We start from the raw sequence: 25785 nt of genomic DNA on the forward strand, positions 1-25785 counted from the left end.
GCGGGAAGAGGTTGCATAGCCTAGTGTGTGGGGCGGGGCCAAACGGGCGGGGCTTCTGTACGAGTTCACATGCCTCTTGTTTATAAAGGGTCAGAGACCATCAGAGCATCAGATGAGGAGAAATCAGCCTCCTGGTCACTGGAAGTACAGGAGGATTGCGCTCGAGAAACTCGTGGATGCCTAGACCTCCATCACGGATTACAGCTAATTGTAGACTGTAGCCTCGACCTTGCTCACTAGGTTCTTGGGCTGATTATAATGCGTTACTGAAGTTTAGCTTCATCCGGGGCACGTGCTGTTTCTTTTGTATCTGTAAGTGCTTCCTGTTGAGGTTTAATTTTTGAAACAGGAGCATCGTGCCAAAATGAATCCTGCCTGCATATTTATCCACGAAGATGCCACCATGTTGTGCCATACCTCTACTCAACTGGAGTACTTTCTACTGGGTAGTCAGTAAGTGCTACCTCGTTGGGTAAATGTATGGTGCTTTTCCTACACTACAGCTGCGTAAAGGCCCAGAAGAGAAGTCTTCAGTGATCACCTGTGTCTGTGACTTTGCCACTGCGCTGATAGGCGCCGAGGTACCTCGAGTGAGCTGTCCATCACAGTGGGGGAAAGGGCGGGAATAGGTTGCATAGCCTAGTCTGTGTGGGGAGGGGTTAAACTGGTGAGGCTTCTGTGCGAGTTCACATGCCTCTTGTTTATGAAGGGTCAGAGACCGATCAGCTCAGTAAATGATAAGAAAGCAGTCGGTGGTACCTCTTTGGGTGAATGTATTGTGCTTTTCCAGCACTGCAGCTGCGTAAAGGCCCAGAAGAGAAGTCTTCAGTGATCACCTGTGTCTGTGACTTTGCCACTGCGCCGATATGCGCCGAGGTACCTCGAGGGAGCTGTCCATCAAAGTGGGGTAAAGGGCTGGATAGGTTGCATAGCCTAGTGTGTGTGGGGAGGGGCCAAACTGGCGAGGCTTCTGTGCGTGTTCACTTGCCTCTTGTTTATGAAGGGTCAGAGACTGATCAGCTCAGTAAATGATAAGAAAGCAGTCGGTGGTACCTCTTTGGGTAAATGTATTGTGCTCTTCCAGCACTGCAGCTGCGTGAAGGCCCAGAAGAGTTGTCTCGAGTGACCACGTGTGTCTGTAACTTTGCCACCGCGCCGTTTGGCGCCAAGGTCCCTCGAGTGAGCTGTCCATCACAGTGGGGGAAAGGGCGGGAAGAGGTTGCATAGCCTAGTGTGTGGGGCGGGGCCAAACGGGCGGGGCTTCTGTACGAGTTCACATGCCTCTTGTTTATAAAGGGTCAGAGACCATCAGAGGATCAGATGAGGAGAAATCAGCCTCCTGGTCACTGGAAGTACAGGAGGATTGCGCTCGAGAAACTCGTGGATGCCTAGACCTCCATCACGGATTACAGCTAATTGTAGACTGTAGCCTCGACCTTGCTCACTAGGTTCTTGGGCTGATTATAATGCGTTACTGAAGTTTAGCTTCATCCGGGGCACGTGCTGTGTCTTTTGTATCTGTAAGTGCTTCCTGTTGAGGTTTAATTTTTGAAACAGGAGCATCGTGCCAAAATGAATCCTGCCTGCATATTTATCCACGAAGATGCCACCATGTTGTGCCATACCTCTACTCAACTGGAGTACTTTCTACTGGGTAGTCAGTAAGTGCTACCTCGTTGGGTAAATGTATGGTGCTTTTCCTACACTACAGCTGCGTAAAGGCCCAGAAGAGAAGTCTTCAGTGATCACCTGTGTCTGTGACTTTGCCACTGCGCTGATAGGCGCCGAGGTACCTCGAGTGAGCTGTCCATCACAGTGGGGGAAAGGGCGGGATAGGTTGCATAGCCTAGTCTGTGTGGGGAGGGGTTAAACTGGCGAGGCTTCTGTGCGAGTTCACATGCCTCTTGTTTATGAAGGGTCAGAGACCGATCAGCTCAGTAAATGATAAGAAAGCAGTCGGTGGTACCTCTTTGGGTGAATATATTGTGCTTTTCCAGCACTGCAGCTGCGTGAAGGCCCAGAAGAGTTGTATTCAGGGATCACCTGTGTCTGTAACGTTGCCGCTGCGCCGATAGGCGCCGAGGTACCTCGAGTGAGCAGTCCATCACAGTGGTGGAAAGGGCGGATAGGTTGCATAGCCTAGTGTGTGTGGGGAGGGGCCAAACTGGCGAGGCTTCTGTGCGTGTTCACTTGCCTCTTGTTTATGAAGGGTCAGAGACCGATTAGCGCAGCAAATGAGGAGAAAGCAGTAGGTGGTACCTCTTTGGGTGAATGTATTGTGCTTTTCCAGCACTGCAGCTGCGTAAAGGCCCAGAAGAGTTGTCTCGAGTGACCACGTGTGTCTGTAACTTTGCCACCGCGCCGTTTGGCGCCAAGGTCCCTCGAGTGAGCTGTCCATCACAGTGGGGGAAAGGGCGGGAAGAGGTTGCATAGCCTAGTGTGTGGGGCGGGGCCAAACGGGCCGGGCTTCTGTACGAGTTCACATGCCTCTTGTTTATAAAGGGTCAGAGACCATCAGAGCATCAGATGAGGAGAAATCAGCCTCCTGGTCACTGGAAGTACAGGAGGATTGCGCTCGAGAAACTCGTGGATGCCTAGACCTCCATCACGGATTACAGCTAATTGTAGACTGTAGCCTCGACCTTGCTCACTAGGTTCTTGGGCTGATTATAATGCGTTACTGAAGTTTAGCTTCATCCGGGGCACGTGCTGTTTCTTTTGTATCTGTAAGTGCTTCCTGTTGAGGTTTAATTTTTGAAACAGGAGCATCGTGCCAAATAGAATCCTGCCTGCATATTTATCCACGAAGATGCCACCATGTTGTGCCATACCTCTACTCAACTGGAGTACTTTCTACTGGGTAGTCAGTAAGTGCTACCTCGTTGGGTAAATGTATGGTGCTTTTCCTACACTACAGCTGCGTAAAGGCCCAGAAGAGAAGTCTTCAGTGATCACCTGTGTCTGTGACTTTGCCACTGCGCTGATAGGCGCCGAGGTACCTCGAGTGAGCTGTCCATCACAGTGGGGGAAAGGGCGGGATAGGTTGCATAGCCTAGTCTGTGTGGGGAGGGGTTAAACTGGCGAGGCTTCTGTGCGAGTTCACATGCCTCTTGTTTATGAAGGGTCAGAGACCGATCAGCTCAGTAAATGATAAGAAAGCAGTCGGTGGTACCTCTTTGGGTGAATATATTGTGCTTTTCCAGCACTGCAGCTGCGTGAAGGCCCAGAAGAGTTGTATTCAGGGATCACCTGTGTCTGTAACGTTGCCACTGCGCCGATAGGCGCCGAGGTACCTCGAGTGAGCAGTCCATCACAGTGGTGGAAAGGGCGGATAGGTTGCATAGCCTAGTGTGTGTGGGGAGGGGCTAAACTGGCGAGGCTTCTGTGCGTGTTCACTTGCCTCTTGTTTATGAAGGGTCAGAGACCGATTAGCGCAGCAAATGAGGAGAAAGCAGTCGGTGGTACCTCTTTGGGTGAATGTATTGTGCTTTTCCAGCACTGCAGCTGCGTAAAGGCCCAGAAGAGTTGTCTCGAGTGACCACGTGTGTCTGTAACTTTGCCACCGCGCCGTTTGGCGCCAAGGTCCCTCGAGTGAGCTGTCCATCACAGTGGGGGAAAGGGCGGGAAGAGGTTGCATAGCCTAGTGTGTGGGGCGGGGCCAAACGGGCGGGGCTTCTGTACGAGTTCACATGCCTCTTGTTTATAAAGGGTCAGAGACCATCAGAGCATCAGATGAGGAGAAATCAGCCTCCTGGTCACTGGAAGTACAGGAGGATTGCGCTCGAGAAACTCGTGGATGCCTAGACCTCCATCACGGATTACAGCTAATTGTAGACTGTAGCCTCGACCTTGCTCACTAGGTTCTTGGGCTGATTATAATGCGTTACTGAAGTTTAGCTTCATCCGGGGCACGTGCTGTTTCTTTTGTATCTGTAAGTGCTTCCTGTTGAGGTTTAATTTTTGAAACAGGAGCATCGTGCCAAAATGAATCCTGCCTGCATATTTATCCACGAAGATGCCACCATGTTGTGCCATACCTCTACTCAACTGGAGTACTTTCTACTGGGTAGTCAGTAAGTGCTACCTCGTTGGGTAAATGTATGGTGCTTTTCCTACACTACAGCTGCGTAAAGGCCCAGAAGAGAAGTCTTCAGTGATCACCTGTGTCTGTGACTTTGCCACTGCGCTGATAGGCGCCGAGGTACCTCGAGTGAGCTGTCCATCACAGTGGGGGAAAGGGCGGGAATAGGTTGCATAGCCTAGTCTGTGTGGGGAGGGGTTAAACTGGTGAGGCTTCTGTGCGAGTTCACATGCCTCTTGTTTATGAAGGGTCAGAGACCGATCAGCTCAGTAAATGATAAGAAAGCAGTCGGTGGTACCTCTTTGGGTGAATGTATTGTGCTTTTCCAGCACTGCAGCTGCGTAAAGGCCCAGAAGAGAAGTCTTCAGTGATCACCTGTGTCTGTGACTTTGCCACTGCGCTGATAGGCGCCGAGGTACCTCGAGTGAGCTGTCCATCACAGTGGGGTAAAGGGCTGGATAGGTTGCATAGCCTAGTGTGTGTGGGGAGGGGCCAAACTGGCGAGGCTTCTGTGCGTGTTCACTTGCCTCTTGTTTATGAAGGGTCAGAGACTGATCAGCTCAGTAAATGATAAGAAAGCAGTCGGTGGTACCTCTTTGGGTAAATGTATTGTGCTTTTCCAGCACTGCAGCTGCGTGAAGGCCCAGAAGAGTTGTCTCGAGTGACCACGTGTGTCTGTAACTTTGCCACCGCGCCGTTTGGCGCCAAGGTCCCTCGAGTGAGGTGTCCATCACAGTGGGGGAAAGGGCGGGAAGAGGTTGCATAGCCTAGTGTGTGGGGCGGGGCCAAACGGGCAGGGCTTCTGTACGAGTTCACATGCCTCTTGTTTATAAAGGGTCAGAGACCATCAGAGCATCAGATGAGGAGAAATCAGCCTCCTGGTCACTGGAAGTACAGGAGGATTGCGCTCGAGAAACTCGAGGATGCCTAGACCTCCATCACGGATTACAGCTAATTTTAGACTGTAGCCTCGACCTTGCTCACTAGGTTCTTGGGCTGATTATAATGCGTTACTGAAGTTTAGCTTCAACCGGGGCACGTGCTGTTTCTTTTGTATATGTAAGTGCTTCCTGTTGAGGTTTAATTTTTGAAACAGGAGCATCGTGCCAAAATGAATCCTGCCTGCATATTTATCCACGAAGATGCCACCATGTTGTGCCATACCTCTACTCAACTGGAGTACTTTCTACTGGGTAGTCAGTAAGTGCTACCTCGTTGGGTAAATGTATGGTGCTTTTCCTACACTACAGCTGCGTAAAGGCCCAGAAGAGAAGTCTTCAGTGATCACCTGTGTCTGTGACTTTGCCACTGCGCTGATAGGCGCCGAGGTACCTCGAGTGAGCTGTCCATCACAGTGGGGGAAAGGGCGGGATAGGTTGCATAGCCTAGTGTGTGTGGGGAGGGGCCAAACTGGCGAGGCTTCTGTGCGTGTTCACTTGCCTCTTGTTTATGAAGGGTCAGAGACCGATTAGTGCAGCAAATGAGGAGAAAGCAGTCGGTGGTACCTCTTTGGGTGAATGTATTGTGCTTTTTCAGCACTGCAGCTGCGTAAAGGCCCAGAAGAGTTGTCTCGAGTGACCACGTGTGTCTGTAACTTTGCCACCGCGCCGTTTGGCGCCAAGGTCCCTCGAGTGAGCTGTCCATCACAGTGGGGGAAAGGGCGGGAAGAGGTTGCATAGCCTAGTGTGTGGGGCGGGGCCAAACGGGCCGGGCTTCTGTACGAGTTCACATGCCTCTTGTTTATAAAGGGTCAGAGACCATCAGAGCATCAGATGAGGAGAAATCAGCCTCCTGGTCACTGGAAGTACAGGAGGATTGCGCTCGAGAAACTCGTGGATGCCTAGACCTCCATCACGGATTACAGCTAATTGTAGACTGTAGCCTCGACCTTGCTCACTAGGTTCTTGGGCTGATTATAATGCGTTACTGAAGTTTAGCTTCATCCGGGGCACGTGCTGTTTCTTTTGTATCTGTAAGTGCTTCCTGTTGAGGTTTAATTTTTGAAACAGGAGCATCGTGCCAAATAGAATCCTGCCTGCATATTTATCCACGAAGATGCCACCATGTTGTGCCATACCTCTACTCAACTGGAGTACTTTCTACTGGGTAGTCAGTAAGTGCTACCTCGTTGGGTAAATGTATGGTGCTTTTCCTACACTACAGCTGCGTAAAGGCCCAGAAGAGAAGTCTTCAGTGATCACCTGTGTCTGTGACTTTGCCACTGCGCTGATAGGCGCCGAGGTACCTCGAGTGAGCTGTCCATCACAGTGGGGGAAAGGGCGGGATAGGTTGCATAGCCTAGTGTGTGTGGGGAGGGGCCAAACTGGCGAGGCTTCTGTGCGTGTTCACTTGCCTCTTGTTTATGAAGGGTCAGAGACCGATTAGCGCAGCAAATGAGGAGAAAGCAGTCGGTGGTACCTCTTTGGGTGAATGTATTGTGCTTTTCCAGCACTGCAGCTGCGTAAAGGCCCAGAAGAGTTGTCTCGAGTGACCACGTGTGTCTGTAACTTTGCCACCGCGCCGTTTGGCGCCAAGGTCCCTCGAGTGAGCTGTCCATCACAGTGGGGGAAAGGGCGGGAAGAGGTTGCATAGCCTAGTGTGTGGGGCGGGGCCAAACGGGCCGGGCTTCTGTATGAGTTCACATGCCTCTTGTTTATAAAGGGTCAGAGACCATCAGAGCATCAGATGAGGAGAAATCAGCCTCCTGGTCACTGGAAGTACAGGAGGATTGCGCTCGAGAAACTCGTGGATGCCTAGACCTCCATCACGGATTACAGCTAATTGTAGACTGTAGCCTCGACCTTGCTCACTAGGTTCTTGGGCTGATTATAATGCGTTACTGAAGTTTAGCTTCATCCGGGGCACGTGCTGTTTCTTTTGTATCTGTAAGTGCTTCCTGTTGAGGTTTAATTTTTGAAACAGGAGCATCGTGCCAAATAGAATCCTGCCTGCATATTTATCCACGAAGATGCCACCATGTTGTGCCATACCTCTACTCAACTGGAGTACTTTCTACTGGGTAGTCAGTAAGTGCTACCTCGTTGGGTAAATGTATGGTGCTTTTCCTACACTACAGCTGCGTAAAGGCCCAGAAGAGAAGTCTTCAGTGATCACCTGTGTCTGTGACTTTGCCACTGCGCTGATAGGCGCCGAGGTACCTCGAGTGAGCTGTCCATCAAAGTGGGGGAAAGGGCGGGATAGGTTGCATAGCCTAGTCTGTGTGGGGAGGGGTTAAACTGGCGAGGCTTCTGTGCGAGTTCACATGCCTCTTGTTTATGAAGGGTCAGAGACCGATCAGCTCAGTAAATGATAAGAAAGCAGTCGGTGGTACCTCTTTGGGTGAATGTATTGTGCTTTTCCAGCACTGCAGCTGCGTAAAGGCCCAGAAGAGAAGTCTTCAGTGATCACCTGTGTCTGTGACTTTGCCACTGCGCTGATAGGCGCCGAGGTACCTCGAGTGAGCTGTCCATCACAGTGGGGGAAAGGGCGGGATAGGTTGCATAGCCTAGTCAGTGACTTTGCCACTGCGCTGATAGACGCCGAGGTACCTCGAGTGAGCTGTCCATCACAGTGGGGGAAAGGGCGGGATAGGTTGCATAGCCTAGTCTGTGTGGGGAGGGGTTAAACTGGCGAGGCTTCTGTGGGAGTTCACATGCCTCTTGTTTATGAAGGGTCAGAGACCGATCAGCTCAGTAAATGATAAGAAAGCAGTCGGTGGTACCTCTTTGGGTAAATGTATTGTGCTTTTCCAGCACTGCAGCTGCGTGAAGGCCCAGAAGAGAAGTCTTCAGTGATCACCTGTGTCTGTGACTTTCCCACTGCGCTGATAGGCGCCGAGGTACCTCGAGTGAGCGAGTGAGCTGTCCATCACAGTGGGGGAAAGGGCGGGATAGGTTGCATAGCCTAGTCTGTGTGGGGAGGGGTTAAACTGGCGAGGCTTCTGTGCGAGTTCACATGCCTCTTGTTTATGAAGGGTCAGAGACCGATCAGCTCAGTAAATGATAAGAAAGCAGTCGGTGGTACCTCTTTGGGTAAATGTATTGCGCTTTTCCCGCACTGCAGCTGCGTGAAGGCCCAGAAGAGTTGTATTCAGTGATCACCTGTGTCTGTGACTTTGCCACTGCGCCGATATGCGCCGAGGTACCTCGAGGGAGCTGTCCATCAAAGTGGGGTAAAGGGCTGGATAGGTTGCATAGCCTAGTGTGTGTGGGGAGGGGCCAAACTGGCGAGGCTTCTGTGCGTGTTCACTTGCCTCTTGTTTATGAAGGGTCAGAGACTGATCAGCTCAGTAAATGATAAGAAAGCAGTCGGTGGTACCTCTTTGGGTAAATGTATTGTGCTCTTCCAGCACTGCAGCTGCGTGAAGGCCCAGAAGAGTTGTCTCGAGTGACCACGTGTGTCTGTAACTTTGCCACCGCGCCGTTTGGCGCCAAGGTCCCTCGAGTGAGCTGTCCATCACAGTGGGGGAAAGGGCGGGAAGAGGTTGCATAGCCTAGTGTGTGGGGCGGGGCCAAACGGGCGGGGCTTCTGTACGAGTTCACATGCCTCTTGTTTATAAAGGGTCAGAGACCATCAGAGCATCAGATGAGGAGAAATCAGCCTCCTGGTCACTGGAAGTACAGGAGGATTGCGCTCGAGAAACTCGTGGATGCCTAGACCTCCATCACGGATTACAGCTAATTGTAGACTGTAGCCTCGACCTTGCTCACTAGGTTCTTGGGCTGATTATAATGCGTTACTGAAGTTTAGCTTCATCCGGGGCACGTGCTGTGTCTTTTGTATCTGTAAGTGCTTCCTGTTGAGGTTTAATTTTTGAAACAGGAGCATCGTGCCAAAATGAATCCTGCCTGCATATTTATCCACGAAGATGCCACCATGTTGTGCCATACCTCTACTCAACTGGAGTACTTTCTACTGGGTAGTCAGTAAGTGCTACCTCGTTGGGTAAATGTATGGTGCTTTTCCTACACTACAGCTGCGTAAAGGCCCAGAAGAGAAGTCTTCAGTGATCACCTGTGTCTGTGACTTTGCCACTGCGCTGATAGGCGCCGAGGTACCTCGAGTGAGCTGTCCATCACAGTGGGGGAAAGGGCGGGATAGGTTGCATAGCCTAGTCTGTGTGGGGAGGGGTTAAACTGGCGAGGCTTCTGTGCGAGTTCACATGCCTCTTGTTTATGAAGGGTCAGAGACCGATCAGCTCAGTAAATGATAAGAAAGCAGTCGGTGGTACCTCTTTGGGTGAATATATTGTGCTTTTCCAGCACTGCAGCTGCGTGAAGGCCCAGAAGAGTTGTATTCAGGGATCACCTGTGTCTGTAACGTTGCCGCTGCGCCGATAGGCGCCGAGGTACCTCGAGTGAGCAGTCCATCACAGTGGTGGAAAGGGCGGATAGGTTGCATAGCCTAGTGTGTGTGGGGAGGGGCTAAACTGGCGAGGCTTCTGTGCGTGTTCACTTGCCTCTTGTTTATGAAGGGTCAGAGACCGATTAGCGCAGCAAATGAGGAGAAAGCAGTCGGTGGTACCTCTTTGGGTGAATGTATTGTGCTTTTCCAGCACTGCAGCTGCGTAAAGGCCCAGAAGAGTTGTCTCGAGTGACCACGTGTGTCTGTAACTTTGCCACCGCGCCGTTTGGCGCCAAGGTCCCTCGAGTGAGCTGTCCATCACAGTGGGGGAAAGGGCGGGAAGAGGTTGCATAGCCTAGTGTGTGGGGCGGGGCCAAACGGGCGGGGCTTCTGTACGAGTTCACATGCCTCTTGTTTATAAAGGGTCAGAGACCATCAGAGCATCAGATGAGGAGAAATCAGCCTCCTGGTCACTGGAAGTACAGGAGGATTGCGCTCGAGAAACTCGTGGATGCCTAGACCTCCATCACGGATTACAGCTAATTGTAGACTGTAGCCTCGACCTTGCTCACTAGGTTCTTGGGCTGATTATAATGCGTTACTGAAGTTTAGCTTCATCCGGGGCACGTGCTGTTTCTTTTGTATCTGTAAGTGCTTCCTGTTGAGGTTTAATTTTTGAAACAGGAGCATCGTGCCAAATAGAATCCTGCCTGCATATTTATCCACGAAGATGCCACCATGTTGTGCCATACCTCTACTCAACTGGAGTACTTTCTACTGGGTAGTCAGTAAGTGCTACCTCGTTGGGTAAATGTATGGTGCTTTTCCTACACTACAGCTGCGTAAAGGCCCAGAAGAGAAGTCTTCAGTGATCACCTGTGTCTGTGACTTTGCCACTGCGCTGATAGGCGCCGAGGTACCTCGAGTGAGCTGTCCATCAAAGTGGGGGAAAGGGCGGGATAGGTTGCATAGCCTAGTCTGTGTGGGGAGGGGTTAAACTGGCGAGGCTTCTGTGCGAGTTCACATGCCTCTTGTTTATGAAGGGTCAGAGACCGATCAGCTCAGTAAATGATAAGAAAGCAGTCGGTGGTACCTCTTTGGGTGAATGTATTGTGCTTTTCCAGCACTGCAGCTGCGTAAAGGCCCAGAAGAGAAGTCTTCAGTGATCACCTGTGTCTGTGACTTTGCCACTGCGCTGATAGGCGCCGAGGTACCTCGAGTGAGCTGTCCATCACAGTGGGGGAAAGGGCGGGATAGGTTGCATAGCCTAGTCAGTGACTTTGCCACTGCGCTGATAGACGCCGAGGTACCTCGAGTGAGCTGTCCATCACAGTGGGGGAAAGGGCGGGATAGGTTGCATAGCCTAGTCTGTGTGGGGAGGGGTTAAACTGGCGAGGCTTCTGTGGGAGTTCACATGCCTCTTGTTTATGAAGGGTCAGAGACCGATCAGCTCAGTAAATGATAAGAAAGCAGTCGGTGGTACCTCTTTGGGTAAATGTATTGTGCTTTTCCAGCACTGCAGCTGCGTGAAGGCCCAGAAGAGAAGTCTTCAGTGATCACCTGTGTCTGTGACTTTCCCACTGCGCTGATAGGCGCCGAGGTACCTCGAGTGAGCGAGTGAGCTGTCCATCACAGTGGGGGAAAGGGCGGGATAGGTTGCATAGCCTAGTCTGTGTGGGGAGGGGTTAAACTGGCGAGGCTTCTGTGCGAGTTCACATGCCTCTTGTTTATGAAGGGTCAGAGACCGATCAGCTCAGTAAATGATAAGAAAGCAGTCGGTGGTACCTCTTTGGGTAAATGTATTGCGCTTTTCCCGCACTGCAGCTGCGTGAAGGCCCAGAAGAGTTGTATTCAGTGATCACCTGTGTCTGTGACTTTGCCACTGCGCCGATATGCGCCGAGGTACCTCGAGGGAGCTGTCCATCAAAGTGGGGTAAAGGGCTGGATAGGTTGCATAGCCTAGTGTGTGTGGGGAGGGGCCAAACTGGCGAGGCTTCTGTGCGTGTTCACTTGCCTCTTGTTTATGAAGGGTCAGAGACTGATCAGCTCAGTAAATGATAAGAAAGCAGTCGGTGGTACCTCTTTGGGTAAATGTATTGTGCTCTTCCAGCACTGCAGCTGCGTGAAGGCCCAGAAGAGTTGTCTCGAGTGACCACGTGTGTCTGTAACTTTGCCACCGCGCCGTTTGGCGCCAAGGTCCCTCGAGTGAGCTGTCCATCACAGTGGGGGAAAGGGCGGGAAGAGGTTGCATAGCCTAGTGTGTGGGGCGGGGCCAAACGGGCGGGGCTTCTGTACGAGTTCACATGCCTCTTGTTTATAAAGGGTCAGAGACCATCAGAGGATCAGATGAGGAGAAATCAGCCTCCTGGTCACTGGAAGTACAGGAGGATTGCGCTCGAGAAACTCGTGGATGCCTAGACCTCCATCACGGATTACAGCTAATTGTAGACTGTAGCCTCGACCTTGCTCACTAGGTTCTTGGGCTGATTATAATGCGTTACTGAAGTTTAGCTTCATCCGGGGCACGTGCTGTGTCTTTTGTATCTGTAAGTGCTTCCTGTTGAGGTTTAATTTTTGAAACAGGAGCATCGTGCCAAAATGAATCCTGCCTGCATATTTATCCACGAAGATGCCACCATGTTGTGCCATACCTCTACTCAACTGGAGTACTTTCTACTGGGTAGTCAGTAAGTGCTACCTCGTTGGGTAAATGTATGGTGCTTTTCCTACACTACAGCTGCGTAAAGGCCCAGAAGAGAAGTCTTCAGTGATCACCTGTGTCTGTGACTTTGCCACTGCGCTGATAGGCGCCGAGGTACCTCGAGTGAGCTGTCCATCACAGTGGGGGAAAGGGCGGGATAGGTTGCATAGCCTAGTCTGTGTGGGGAGGGGTTAAACTGGCGAGGCTTCTGTGCGAGTTCACATGCCTCTTGTTTATGAAGGGTCAGAGACCGATCAGCTCAGTAAATGATAAGAAAGCAGTCGGTGGTACCTCTTTGGGTGAATATATTGTGCTTTTCCAGCACTGCAGCTGCGTGAAGGCCCAGAAGAGTTGTATTCAGGGATCACCTGTGTCTGTAACGTTGCCGCTGCGCCGATAGGCGCCGAGGTACCTCGAGTGAGCAGTCCATCACAGTGGTGGAAAGGGCGGATAGGTTGCATAGCCTAGTGTGTGTGGGGAGGGGCTAAACTGGCGAGGCTTCTGTGCGTGTTCACTTGCCTCTTGTTTATGAAGGGTCAGAGACCGATTAGCGCAGCAAATGAGGAGAAAGCAGTCGGTGGTACCTCTTTGGGTGAATGTATTGTGCTTTTCCAGCACTGCAGCTGCGTAAAGGCCCAGAAGAGTTGTCTCGAGTGACCACGTGTGTCTGTAACTTTGCCACCGCGCCGTTTGGCGCCAAGGTCCCTCGAGTGAGCTGTCCATCACAGTGGGGGAAAGGGCGGGAAGAGGTTGCATAGCCTAGTGTGTGGGGCGGGGCCAAACGGGCGGGGCTTCTGTACGAGTTCACATGCCTCTTGTTTATAAAGGGTCAGAGACCATCAGAGCATCAGATGAGGAGAAATCAGCCTCCTGGTCACTGGAAGTACAGGAGGATTGCGCTCGAGAAACTCGTGGATGCCTAGACCTCCATCACGGATTACAGCTAATTGTAGACTGTAGCCTCGACCTTGCTCACTAGGTTCTTGGGCTGATTATAATGCGTTACTGAAGTTTAGCTTCATCCGGGGCACGTGCTGTTTCTTTTGTATCTGTAAGTGCTTCCTGTTGAGGTTTAATTTTTGAAACAGGAGCATCGTGCCAAATAGAATCCTGCCTGCATATTTATCCACGAAGATGCCACCATGTTGTGCCATACCTCTACTCAACTGGAGTACTTTCTACTGGGTAGTCAGTAAGTGCTACCTCGTTGGGTAAATGTATGGTGCTTTTCCTACACTACAGCTGCGTAAAGGCCCAGAAGAGAAGTCTTCAGTGATCACCTGTGTCTGTGACTTTGCCACTGCGCTGATAGGCGCCGAGGTACCTCGAGTGAGCTGTCCATCACAGTGGGGGAAAGGGCGGGATAGGTTGCATAGCCTAGTCTGTGTGGGGAGGGGTTAAACTGGCGAGGCTTCTGTGCGAGTTCACATGCCTCTTGTTTATGAAGGGTCAGAGACCGATCAGCTCAGTAAATGATAAGAAAGCAGTCGGTGGTACCTCTTTGGGTGAATGTATTGTGCTTTTCCAGCACTGCAGCTGCGTAAAGGCCCAGAAGAGAAGTCTTCAGTGATCACCTGTGTCTGTGACTTTGCCACTGCGCTGATAGGCGCCGAGGTACCTCGAGTGAGCTGTCCATCACAGTGGGGGAAAGGGCGGGATAGGTTGCATAGCCTAGTCTGTGTGGGGAGGGGTTAAACTGGCGAGGCTTCTGTGCGAGTTCACATGCCTCTTGTTTATGAAGGGTCAGAGACCGATCAGCTCAGTAAATGATAAGAAAGCAGTCGGTGGTACCTCTTTGGGTAAATGTATTGCGCTTTTCCAGCACTGCAGCTGCGTGAAGGCCCAGAAGAGTTGTATTCAGTGATCACCTGTGTCTGTGACTTTGCCACTGCGCCGATATGCGCCGAGGTACCTCGAGGGAGCTGTCCATCAAAGTGGGGTAAAGGGCTGGATAGGTTGCATAGCCTAGTGTGTGTGGGGAGGGGCCAAACTGGCGAGGCTTCTGTGCGTGTTCACTTGCCTCTTGTTTATGAAGGGTCAGAGACTGATCAGCTCAGTAAATGATAAGAAAGCAGTCGGTGGTACCTCTTTGGGTAAATGTATTGCGCTTTTCCCGCACTGCAGCTGCGTGAAGGCCCAGAAGAGTTGTATTCAGGGATCACCTGTGTCTGTAACGTTGCCACTGCGCCGATAGGCGCCGAGGTACCTCGAGTGAGCAGTCCATCACAGTGGTGGAAAGGGCGGATAGGTTGCATAGCCTAGTGTGTGTGGGGAGGGGCTAAACTGGCGAGGCTTCTGTGCGTGTTCACTTGCCTCTTGTTTATGAAGGGTCAGAGACCGATTAGCGCAGCAAATGAGGAGAAAGCAGTCGGTGGTACCTCTTTGGGTGAATGTATTGTGCTTTTCCAGCACTGCAGCTGCGTAAAGGCCCAGAAGAGTTGTCTCGAGTGACCACGTGTGTCTGTAACTTTGCCACCGCGCCGTTTGGCGCCAAGGTCCCTCGAGTGAGCTGTCCATCACAGTGGGGGAAAGTGCGGGAAGAGGTTGCATAGCCTAGTGTGTGGGGCGGGGCCAAACGGGCGGGGCTTCTGTACGAGTTCACATGCCTCTTGTTTATAAAGGGTCAGAGACCATCAGAGCATCAGATGAGGAGAGATCAGCCTCCTGGTCACTGGAAGTACAGGAGGATTGCGCTCGAGAAACTCGTGGATGCCTAGACCTCCATTACGGATTAAAGCTAATTTTAGACGGTAGCCTCGACCTTGCTCACTAGGTTCTTGGGCTGATTATAATGCGTTACTGAAGTTTAGCTTCAACCGGGGCACGTGCTGTTTCTTTTGTATATGTAAGTGCTTCCTGTTGAGGTTTAATTTTTGAAACAGGAGCATCGTGCCAAAATGAATCCTGCCTGCATATTTATCCACGAAGATGCCACCATGTTGTGCCATACCTCTACTCAACTGGAGTACTTTCTACTGGGTAGTCAGTAAGTGCTACCTCGTTGGGTAAATGTATGGTGCTTTTCCTACACTACAGCTGCGTAAAGGCCCAGAAGAGAAGTCTTCAGTGATCACCTGTGTCTGTGACTTTGCCACTGCGCTGATAGGCGCCGAGGTACCTCGAGTGAGCTGTCCATCACAGTGGGGGAAAGGGCGGGATAGGTTGCATAGCCTAGTGTGTGTGGGGAGGGGCCAAACTGGCGAGGCTTCTGTGCGTGTTCACTTGCCTCTTGTTTATGAAGGGTCAGAGACCGATTAGCGCAGCAAATGAGGAGAAAGCAGTCGGTGGTACCTCTTTGGGTGAATGTATTGTGCTTTTCCAGCACTGCAGCTGCGTAAAGGCCCAGAAGAGTTGTCTCGAGTGACCACGTGTGTCTGTAACTTTGCCACCGCGCCGTTTGGCGCCAAGGTCCCTCGAGTGAGCTGTCCATCACAGTGGGGGAAAGGGCGGGAAGAGGTTGCATAGCCTAGTGTGTGGGGCGGGGCCAAACGGGCCGGGCTTCTGTACGAGTTCACATGCCTCTTGTTTATAAAGGGTCAGAGACCATCAGAGCATCAGATGAGGAGAAATCAGCCTCCTGGTCACTGGAAGTACAGGAGGATTGCGCTCGAGAAACTCGTGGATGCCTAGACCTCCATCACGGATTACAGCTAATTGTAGACTGTAGCCTCGACCTTGCTCACTAGGTTCTTGGGCTGATTATAATGCGTTACTGAAGTTTAGCTTCATCCGGGGCACGTGCTGTTTCTTTTGTATCTGTAAGTGCTTCCTGTTGAGGTTTAATTTTTGAAACAGGAGCATCGTGCCAAATAGAATCCTGCCTGCATATTTATCCACGAAGATGCCACCATGTTGTGCCATACCTCTACTCAACTGGAGTACTTTCTACTGGGTAGTCAGTAAGTGCTACCTCGTTGGGTAAATGTATGGTGCTTTTCCTACACTACAGCTGCGTAAAGGCCCAGAAGAGAAGTCTTCAGTGATCACCTGTGTCTGTGACTTTGCCACTGCGCTGATAGGCGCCGAGGTACCTCGAGTGAGCTGTCCATCACAGTGGGGGAAAGGGCGGGATAGGTTGCATAGCCTAGTCTGTGTGGGGAGGGGTTAAACTGGCGAGGCTTCTGTGCGAGTTCACATGCCTCTTGTTTATGAAGGGTCAGAGACCGATCAGCTCAGTAAATGATAAGAAAGCAGTCGGTGGTACCTCTTTGGGTGAATATATTGTGCTTTTCCAGCACTGCAGCTGCGTGAAGGCCCAGAAGAGTTGTATTCAGGGATCACCTGTGTCTGTAACGTTGCCACTGCGCCGATAGGCGCCGAGGTACCTCGAGTGAGCAGTCCATCACAGTGGTGGAAAGGGCGGATAGGTTGCATAGCCTAGTGTGTGTGGGGAGGGGCTAAACTGGCGAGGCTTCTGTGCGTGTTCACTTGCCTCTTGTTTATGAAGGGTCAGAGACCGATTAGCGCAGCAAATGAGGAGAAAGCAGTCGGTGGTACCTCTTTGGGTGAATGTATTGTGCTTTTCCAGCACTGCAGCTGCGTAAAGGCCCAGAAGAGTTGTCTCGAGTGACCACGTGTGTCTGTAACTTTGCCACCGCGCCGTTTGGCGCCAAGGTCCCTCGAGTGAGCTGTCCATCACAGTGGGGGAAAGGGCGGGAAGAGGTTGCATAGCCTAGTGTGTGGGGCGGGGCCAAACGGGCGGGGCTTCTGTACGAGTTCACATGCCTCTTGTTTATAAAGGGTCAGAGACCATCAGAGCATCAGATGAGGAGAAATCAGCCTCCTGGTCACTGGAAGTACAGGAGGATTGCGCTCGAGAAACTCGTGGATGCCTAGACCTCCATCACGGATTACAGCTAATTGTAGACTGTAGCCTCGACCTTGCTCACTAGGTTCTTGGGCTGATTATAATGCGTTACTGAAGTTTAGCTTCATCCGGGGCACGTGCTGTTTCTTTTGTATCTGTAAGTGCTTCCTGTTGAGGTTTAATTTTTGAAACAGGAGCATCGTGCCAAAATGAATCCTGCCTGCATATTTATCCACGAAGATGCCACCATGTTGTGCCATACCTCTACTCAACTGGAGTACTTTCTACTGGGTAGTCAGTAAGTGCTACCTCGTTGGGTAAATGTATGGTGCTTTTCCTACACTACAGCTGCGTAAAGGCCCAGAAGAGAAGTCTTCAGTGATCACCTGTGTCTGTGACTTTGCCACTGCGCTGATAGGCGCCGAGGTACCTCGAGTGAGCTGTCCATCACAGTGGGGGAAAGGGCGGGAATAGGTTGCATAGCCTAGTCTGTGTGGGGAGGGGTTAAACTGGTGAGGCTTCTGTGCGAGTTCACATGCCTCTTGTTTATGAAGGGTCAGAGACCGATCAGCTCAGTAAATGATAAGAAAGCAGTCGGTGGTACCTCTTTGGGTGAATGTATTGTGCTTTTCCAGCACTGCAGCTGCGTAAAGGCCCAGAAGAGAAGTCTTCAGTGATCACCTGTGTCTGTGACTTTGCCACTGCGCTGATAGGCGCCGAGGTACCTCGAGTGAGCTGTCCATCACAGTGGGGTAAAGGGCTGGATAGGTTGCATAGCCTAGTGTGTGTGGGGAGGGGCCAAACTGGCGAGGCTTCTGTGCGTGTTCACTTGCCTCTTGTTTATGAAGGGTCAGAGACTGATCAGCTCAGTAAATGATAAGAAAGCAGTCGGTGGTACCTCTTTGGGTAAATGTATTGTGCTTTTCCAGCACTGCAGCTGCGTGAAGGCCCAGAAGAGTTGTCTCGAGTGACCACGTGTGTCTGTAACTTTGCCACCGCGCCGTTTGGCGCCAAGGTCCCTCGAGTGAGGTGTCCATCACAGTGGGGGAAAGGGCGGGAAGAGGTTGCATAGCCTAGTGTGTGGGGCGGGGCCAAACGGGCAGGGCTTCTGTACGAGTTCACATGCCTCTTGTTTATAAAGGGTCAGAGACCATCAGAGCATCAGATGAGGAGAAATCAGCCTCCTGGTCACTGGAAGTACAGGAGGATTGCGCTCGAGAAACTCGAGGATGCCTAGACCTCCATCACGGATTACAGCTAATTTAGACTGTAGCCTCGACCTTGCTCACTAGGTTCTTGGGCTGATTATAATGCGTTACTGAAGTTTAGCTTCAACCGGGGCACGTGCTGTTTCTTTTGTATATGTAAGTGCTTCCTGTTGAGGTTTAATTTTTGAAACAGGAGCATCGTGCCAAAATGAATCCTGCCTGCATATTTATCCACGAAGATGCCACCATGTTGTGCCATACCTCTACTCAACTGGAGTACTTTCTACTGGGTAGTCAGTAAGTGCTACCTCGTTGGGTAAATGTATGGTGCTTTTCCTACACTACAGCTGCGTAAAGGCCCAGAAGAGAAGTCTTCAGTGATCACCTGTGTCTGTGACTTTGCCACTGCGCTGATAGGCGCCGAGGTACCTCGAGTGAGCTGTCCATCACAGTGGGGGAAAGGGCGGGATAGGTTGCATAGCCTAGTCTGTGTGGGGAGGGGTTAAACTGGCGAGGCTTCTGTGCGAGTTCACATGCCTCTTGTTTATGAAGGGTCAGAGACCGATCAGCTCAGTAAATGATAAGAAAGCAGTCGGTGGTACCTCTTTGGGTGAATGTATTGTGCTTTTCCAGCACTGCAGCTGCGTAAAGGCCCAGAAGAGAAGTCTTCAGTGATCACCTGTGTCTGTGACTTTGCCACTGCGCTGATAGGCGCCGAGGTACCTCGAGTGAGCTGTCCATCACAGTGGGGGAAAGGGTGGGATAGGTTGCATAGCCTAGTCAGTCACTTTGCCACTGCGCTGATAGGCGCCGAGGTACCTGAGTGAGCTGTCCATCACAGTGGGGGAAAGGGCGGGATAGGTTGCATAGCCTAGTCTGTGTGGGGAGGGGTTAAACTGGCGAGGCTTCTGTGCAAGTTCACATGCCTCTTGTTTATGAAGGGTCAGAGACCGATCAGCTCAGTAAATGATAAGAAAGCAGTCGGTGGTACCTCTTTGGGTGAATGTATTGTGCTTTTCCAGCACTGCAGCTGCGTGAAGGCCCAGAAGAGTTGTATTCAGGGATCACCTGTGTCTGTAACGTTGCCACTGCGCCGATAGGCGCCGAGGTACCTCGAGTGAGCTGTCCATCACCGTGGGGTAAAGGGCTGGATAGGTTGCATAGCCTAGTGTGTGTGGGGAGGGGCCAAACTGGCGAGGCTTCTGTGCGTGTTCACTTGCCTCTTGTTTATGAAGGGTCAGAGACTGATCAGCTCAGTAAATGATAAGAAAGCAGTCGGTGGTACCTCTTTGGGTAAATGTATTGTGCTTTTCCAGCACTGCAGCTGTGTGAAGGCCCAGAAGAGTTGTCTCGAGTGACCACGTGTGTCTGTAACTTTGCCACCGCGCCGTTTGGCGCCAAGGTCCCTCGAGTGAGCTGTCCATCACAGTGGGGGAAAGGGCGGGAAGAGGTTGCATAGCCTAGTGTGTGGGGCGGGGCCAAACGGGCGGGGCTTCTGTACGAGTTCACATGCCTCTTGTTTATAAAGGGTCAGAGACCATCAGAGCATCAGATGAGGAGAAATCAGCCTCCTGGTCACTGGAAGTACAGGAGGATTGCGCTCGAGAAACTCGTGGATGCCTAGACCTCCATCACGGATTACAGCTAATTTTAGACTGTAGCCTCGACCTTGCTCACTAGGTTCTTGGGCTGATTATAATGCGTTACTGAAGTTTAGCTTCATCCGGGGCACGTGCTGTTTCTTTTGTATCTGTAAGTGCTTCCTGTTGAGGTTTAATTTTTGAAACAGGAGCATCGTGCCAAAATGAATCCTGCCTGCATATTTATCCACGAAGATGCCACCATGTTGTGCCATACCTCTACTCAACTGGAGTACTTTCTACTCGGTAGTCAGTAAGTGCTACCTCGTTGGGTAAATGTATGGTGCTTTTCCTACACTACAGCTGCGTAAAGGCCCAGAAGAGAAGTCTTCAGTGATCACCTGTGTCTGTGACTTTGCCACTGCGCTGATAGGCGCCGAGGTACCTCGAGTGAGCTGTCCATCACAGTGGGGGAAAGGGCGGGATAGGTTGCATAGCCTAGTCTGTGTGGGGAGGGGTTAAACTGGCGAGGCTTCTGTGCGAGTTCACATGCCTCTTGTTTATGAAGGGTCAGAGACCGATCAGCTCAGTAAATGATAAGAAAGCAGTCGGTGGTACCTCTTTGAGTGAATGTATTGTGCTTTTCCAGCACTGCAGCTGCGTAAAGGCCCAGAAGAGAAGTCTTCAGTGATCCCCTGTGTCTGTGACTTTGCCACTGCGCTGATAGGCGCCGAGGTACCTCGAGTGAGCTGTCCATCACAGTGGGGGAAAGGGCGGGATAGGTTGCATAGCCTAGTGTGTGTGGGGAGGGGCCAAACTGGCGAGGCTTCTGTGCGTGTTCACTTGCCTCTTGTTTATGAAGGGTCAGAGACCGATTAGCGCAGCAAATGAGGAGAAAGCAGTCGGTGGTACCTCTTTGGGTGAATGTATTGTGCTTTTCCAGCACTGCAGCTGCGTAAAGGCCCAGAAGAGTTGTCTCAAGTGACCACGTGTGTCTGTAACTTTGCCACCGCGCCGTTTGGCGCCAAGGTCCCTCGAGTGAGCTGTCCATCACAGTGGGGGAAAGGGCGGGAAGAGGTTGCATAGCCTAGTGTGTGGGGCGGGGCCAAACGGGCCGGGCTTCTGTACGAGTTCACATGCCTCTTGTTTATAAAGGGTCAGAGACCATCAGAGCATCAGATGAGGAGAAATCAGCCTCCTGGTCACTGGAAGTACAGGAGGATTGCGCTCGAGAAACTCGTGGATGCCTAGACCTCCATCACGGATTACAGCTAATTGTAGACTGTAGCCTCGACCTTGCTCACTAGGTTCTTGGGCTGATTATAATGCGTTACTGAAGTTTAGCTTCATCCGGGGCACGTGCTGTTTCTTTTGTATCTGTAAGTGCTTCCTGTTGAGGTTTAATTTTTGAAACAGGAGCATCGTGCCAAATAGAATCCTGCCTGCATATTTATCCACGAAGATGCCACCATGTTGTGCCATACCTCTACTCAACTGGAGTACTTTCTACTGGGTAGTCAGTAAGTGCTACCTCGTTGGGTAAATGTATGGTGCTTTTCCTACACTACAGCTGCGTAAAGGCCCAGAAGAGAAGTCTTCAGTGATCACCTGTGTCTGTGACTTTGCCACTGCGCTGATAGGCGCCGAGGTACCTCGAGTGAGCTGTCCATCACAGTGGGGGAAAGGGCGGGATAGGTTGCATAGCCTAGTCTGTGTGGGGAGGGGTTAAACTGGCGAGGCTTCTGTGCGAGTTCGCATGCCTCTTGTTTATGAAGGGTCAGAGACCGATCAGCTCAGTAAATGATAAGAAAGCAGTCGGTGGTACCTCTTTGGGTGAATGTATTGTGCTTTTCCAGCACTGCAGCTGCGTAAAGGCCCAGAAGAGAAGTCTTCAGTGATCACCTGTGTCTGTGACTTTGCCACTGCGCTGATAGGCGCCGAGGTACCTCGAGTGAGCTGTCCATCACAGTGGGGGAAAGGGCGGGATAGGTTGCATAGCCTAGTCTGTGTGGGGAGGGGTTAAACTGGCGAGGCTTCTGTGCGAGTTCACATGCCTCTTGTTTATGAAGGGTCAGAGACCGATCAGCTCAGTAAATGATAAGAAAGCAGTCGGTGGTACCTCTTTGGGTAAATGTATTGCGCTTTTCCAGCACTGCAGCTGCGTGAAGGCCCAGAAGAGTTGTATTCAGTGATCACCTGTGTCTGTGACTTTGCCACTGCGCCGATATGCGCCGAGGTACCTCGAGGGAGCTGTCCATCAAAGTGGGGTAAAGGGCTGGATAGGTTGCATAGCCTAGTGTGTGTGGGGAGGGGCCAAACTGGCGAGGCTTCTGTGCGTGTTCACTTGCCTCTTGTTTATGAAGGGTCAGAGACTGATCAGCTCAGTAAATGATAAGAAAGCAGTCGGTGGTACCTCTTTGGGTAAATGTATTGTGCTTTTCCAGCACTGCAGCTGTGTGAAGGCCCAGAAGAGTTGTCTCGAGTGACCACGTGTGTCTGTAACTTTGCCACCGCGCCGTTTGGCGCCAAGGTCCCTCGAGTGAGCTGTCCATCACAGTGGGGGAAAGGGCGGGAAGAGGTTGCATAGCCTAGTGTGTGGGGCGGGGCCAAACGGGCGGGGCTTCTGTACGAGTTCACATGCCTCTTGTTTATAAAGGGTCAGAGACCATCAGAGCATCAGATGAGGAGAAATCAGCCTCCTGGTCACTGGAAGTACAGGAGGATTGCGCTCGAGAAACTCGTGGATGCCTAGACCTCCATCACGGATTACAGCTAATTTTAGACTGTAGCCTCGACCTTGCTCACTAGGTTCTTGGGCTGATTATAATGCGTTACTGAAGTTTAGCTTCAACCGGGGCACGTGCTGTTTCTTTTGTATATGTAAGTGCTTCCTGTTGAGGTTTAATTTTTGAAACAGGAGCATCGTGCCAAAATGAATCCTGCCTGCATATTTATCCACGAAGATGCCACCATGTTGTGCCATACCTCTACTCAACTGGAGTACTTTCTACTGGGTAGTCAGTAAGTGCTACCTCGTTGGGTAAATGTATGGTGCTTTTCCTACACTACAGCTGCGTAAAGGCCCAGAAGAGAAGTCTTCAGTGATCACCTGTGTCTGTGACTTTGCCACTGCGCTGATAGGCGCCGAGGTACCTCGAGTGAGCTGTCCATCACAGTGGGGGAAAGGGCGGGATAGGTTGCATAGCCTAGTGTGTGTGGGGAGGGGCCAAACTGGCGAGGCTTCTGTGCGTGTTCACTTGCCTCTTGTTTATGAAGGGTCAGAGACCGATTAGCGCAGCAAATGAGGAGAAAGCAGTCGGTGGTACCTCTTTGGGTGAATGTATTGTGCTTTTCCAGCACTGCAGCTGCGTAAAGGCCCAGAAGAGTTGTCTCGAGTGACCACGTGTGTCTGTAACTTTGCCACCGCGCCGTTTGGCGCCAAGGTCCCTCGAGTGAGCTGTCCATCACAGTGGGGGAAAGGGCGGGAAGAGGTTGCATAGCCTAGTGTGTGGGGCGGGGCCAAACGGGCCGGGCTTCTGTACGAGTTCACATGCCTCTTGTTTATAAAGGGTCAGAGACCATCAGAGCATCAGATGAGGAGAAATCAGCCTCCTGGTCACTGGAAGTACAGGAGGATTGCGCTCGAGAAACTCGTGGATGCCTAGACCTCCATCACGGATTACAGCTAATTGTAGACTGTAGCCTCGACCTTGCTCACTAGGTTCTTGGGCTGATTATAATGCGTTACTGAAGTTTAGCTTCATCCGGGGCACGTGCTGTTTCTTTTGTATCTGTAAGTGCTTCCTGTTGAGGTTTAATTTTTGAAACAGGAGCATCGTGCCAAATAGAATCCTGCCTGCATATTTATCCACGAAGATGCCACCATGTTGTGCCATACCTCTACTCAACTGGAGTACTTTCTACTGGGTAGTCAGTAAGTGCTACCTCGTTGGGTAAATGTATGGTGCTTTTCCTACACTACAGCTGCGTAAAGGCCCAGAAGAGAAGTCTTCAGTGATCACCTGTGTCTGTGACTTTGCCACTGCGCTGATAGGCGCCGAGGTACCTCGAGTGAGCTGTCCATCACAGTGGGGGAAAGGGCGGGATAGGTTGCATAGCCTAGTCTGTGTGGGGAGGGGTTAAACTGGCGAGGCTTCTGTGCGAGTTCACATGCCTCTTGTTTATGAAGGGTCAGAGACCGATCAGCTCAGTAAATGATAAGAAAGCAGTCGGTGGTACCTCTTTGGGTGAATGTATTGTGCTTTTCCAGCACTGCAGCTGCGTAAAGGCCCAGAAGAGAAGTCTTCAGTGATCACCTGTGTCTGTGACTTTGCCACTGCGCTGATAGGCGCCGAGGTACCTCGAGTGAGCTGTCCATCACAGTGGGGGAAAGGGCGGGATAGGTTGCATAGCCTAGTCTGTGTGGGGAGGGGTTAAACTGGCGAGGCTTCTGTGCGAGTTCACATGCCTCTTGTTTATGAAGGGTCAGAGACCGATCAGCTCAGTAAATGATAAGAAAGCAGTCGGTGGTACCTCTTTGGGTAAATGTATTGCGCTTTTCCAGCACTGCAGCTGCGTGAAGGCCCAGAAGAGTTGTATTCAGTGATCACCTGTGTCTGTGACTTTGCCACTGCGCCGATATGCGCCGAGGTACCTCGAGGGAGCTGTCCATCAAAGTGGGGTAAAGGGCTGGATAGGTTGCATAGCCTAGTGTGTGTGGGGAGGGGCCAAATGAGGAGAAAGCAGTCGGTGGTACCTCTTTGGGTGAATGTATTGTGCTTTTCCAGCACTGCAGCTGCGTAAAGGCCCAGAAGAGTTGTCTCGAGTGACCACGTGTGTCTGTAACTTTGCCACCGCGCCGTTTGGCGCCAAGGTCCCTCGAGTGAGCTGTCCATCACAGTGGGGGAAAGGGCGGGAAGAGGTTGCATAGCCTAGTGTGTGGGGCGGGGCCAAACGGGCCGGGCTTCTGTATGAGTTCACATGCCTCTTGTTTATAAAGGGTCAGAGACCATCAGAGCATCAGATGAGGAGAAATCAGCCTCCTGGTCACTGGAAGTACAGGAGGATTGCGCTCGAGAAACTCGTGGATGCCTAGACCTCCATCACGGATTACAGCTAATTGTAGACTGTAGCCTCGACCTTGCTCACTAGGTTCTTGGGCTGATTATAATGCGTTACTGAAGTTTAGCTTCATCCGGGGCACGTGCTGTTTCTTTTGTATCTGTAAGTGCTTCCTGTTGAGGTTTAATTTTTGAAACAGGAGCATCGTGCCAAATAGAATCCTGCCTGCATATTTATCCACGAAGATGCCACCATGTTGTGCCATACCTCTACTCAACTGGAGTACTTTCTACTGGGTAGTCAGTAAGTGCTACCTCGTTGGGTAAATGTATGGTGCTTTTCCTACACTACAGCTGCGTAAAGGCCCAGAAGAGAAGTCTTCAGTGATCACCTGTGTCTGTGACTTTGCCACTGCGCTGATAGGCGCCGAGGTACCTCGAGTGAGCTGTCCATCAAAGTGGGGGAAAGGGCGGGATAGGTTGCATAGCCTAGTCTGTGTGGGGAGGGGTTAAACTGGCGAGGCTTCTGTGCAAGTTCACATGCCTCTTGTTTATGAAGGGTCAGAGACCGATCAGCTCAGTAAATGATAAGAAAGCAGTCGGTGGTACCTCTTTGGGTGAATGTATTGTGCTTTTCCAGCACTGCAGCTGCGTAAAGGCCCAGAAGAGAAGTCTTCAGTGATCACCTGTGTCTGTGACTTTGCCACTGCGCTGATAGGCGCCGAGGTACCTCGAGTGAGCTGTCCATCACAGTGGGGTAAAGGGCTGGATAGGTTGCATAGCCTAGTGTGTGTGGGGAGGGGCCAAACTGGCGAGGCTTCTGTGCGTGTTCACTTGCCTCTTGTTTATGAAGGGTCAGAGACTGATCAGCTCAGTAAATGATAAGAAAGCAGTCGGTGGTACCTCTTTGGGTAAATGTATTGTGCTTTTCCAGCACTGCAGCTGCGTGAAGGCCCAGAAGAGTTGTCTCGAGTGACCACGTGTGTCTGTAACTTTGCCACCGCG

Source organism: Lissotriton vulgaris, chromosome 8 (assembly GCF_964263255.1).
Source record: "Lissotriton vulgaris chromosome 8, aLisVul1.2, whole genome shotgun sequence".
Classification (NCBI taxonomy): Eukaryota; Metazoa; Chordata; class Amphibia; order Caudata; family Salamandridae; genus Lissotriton; species Lissotriton vulgaris.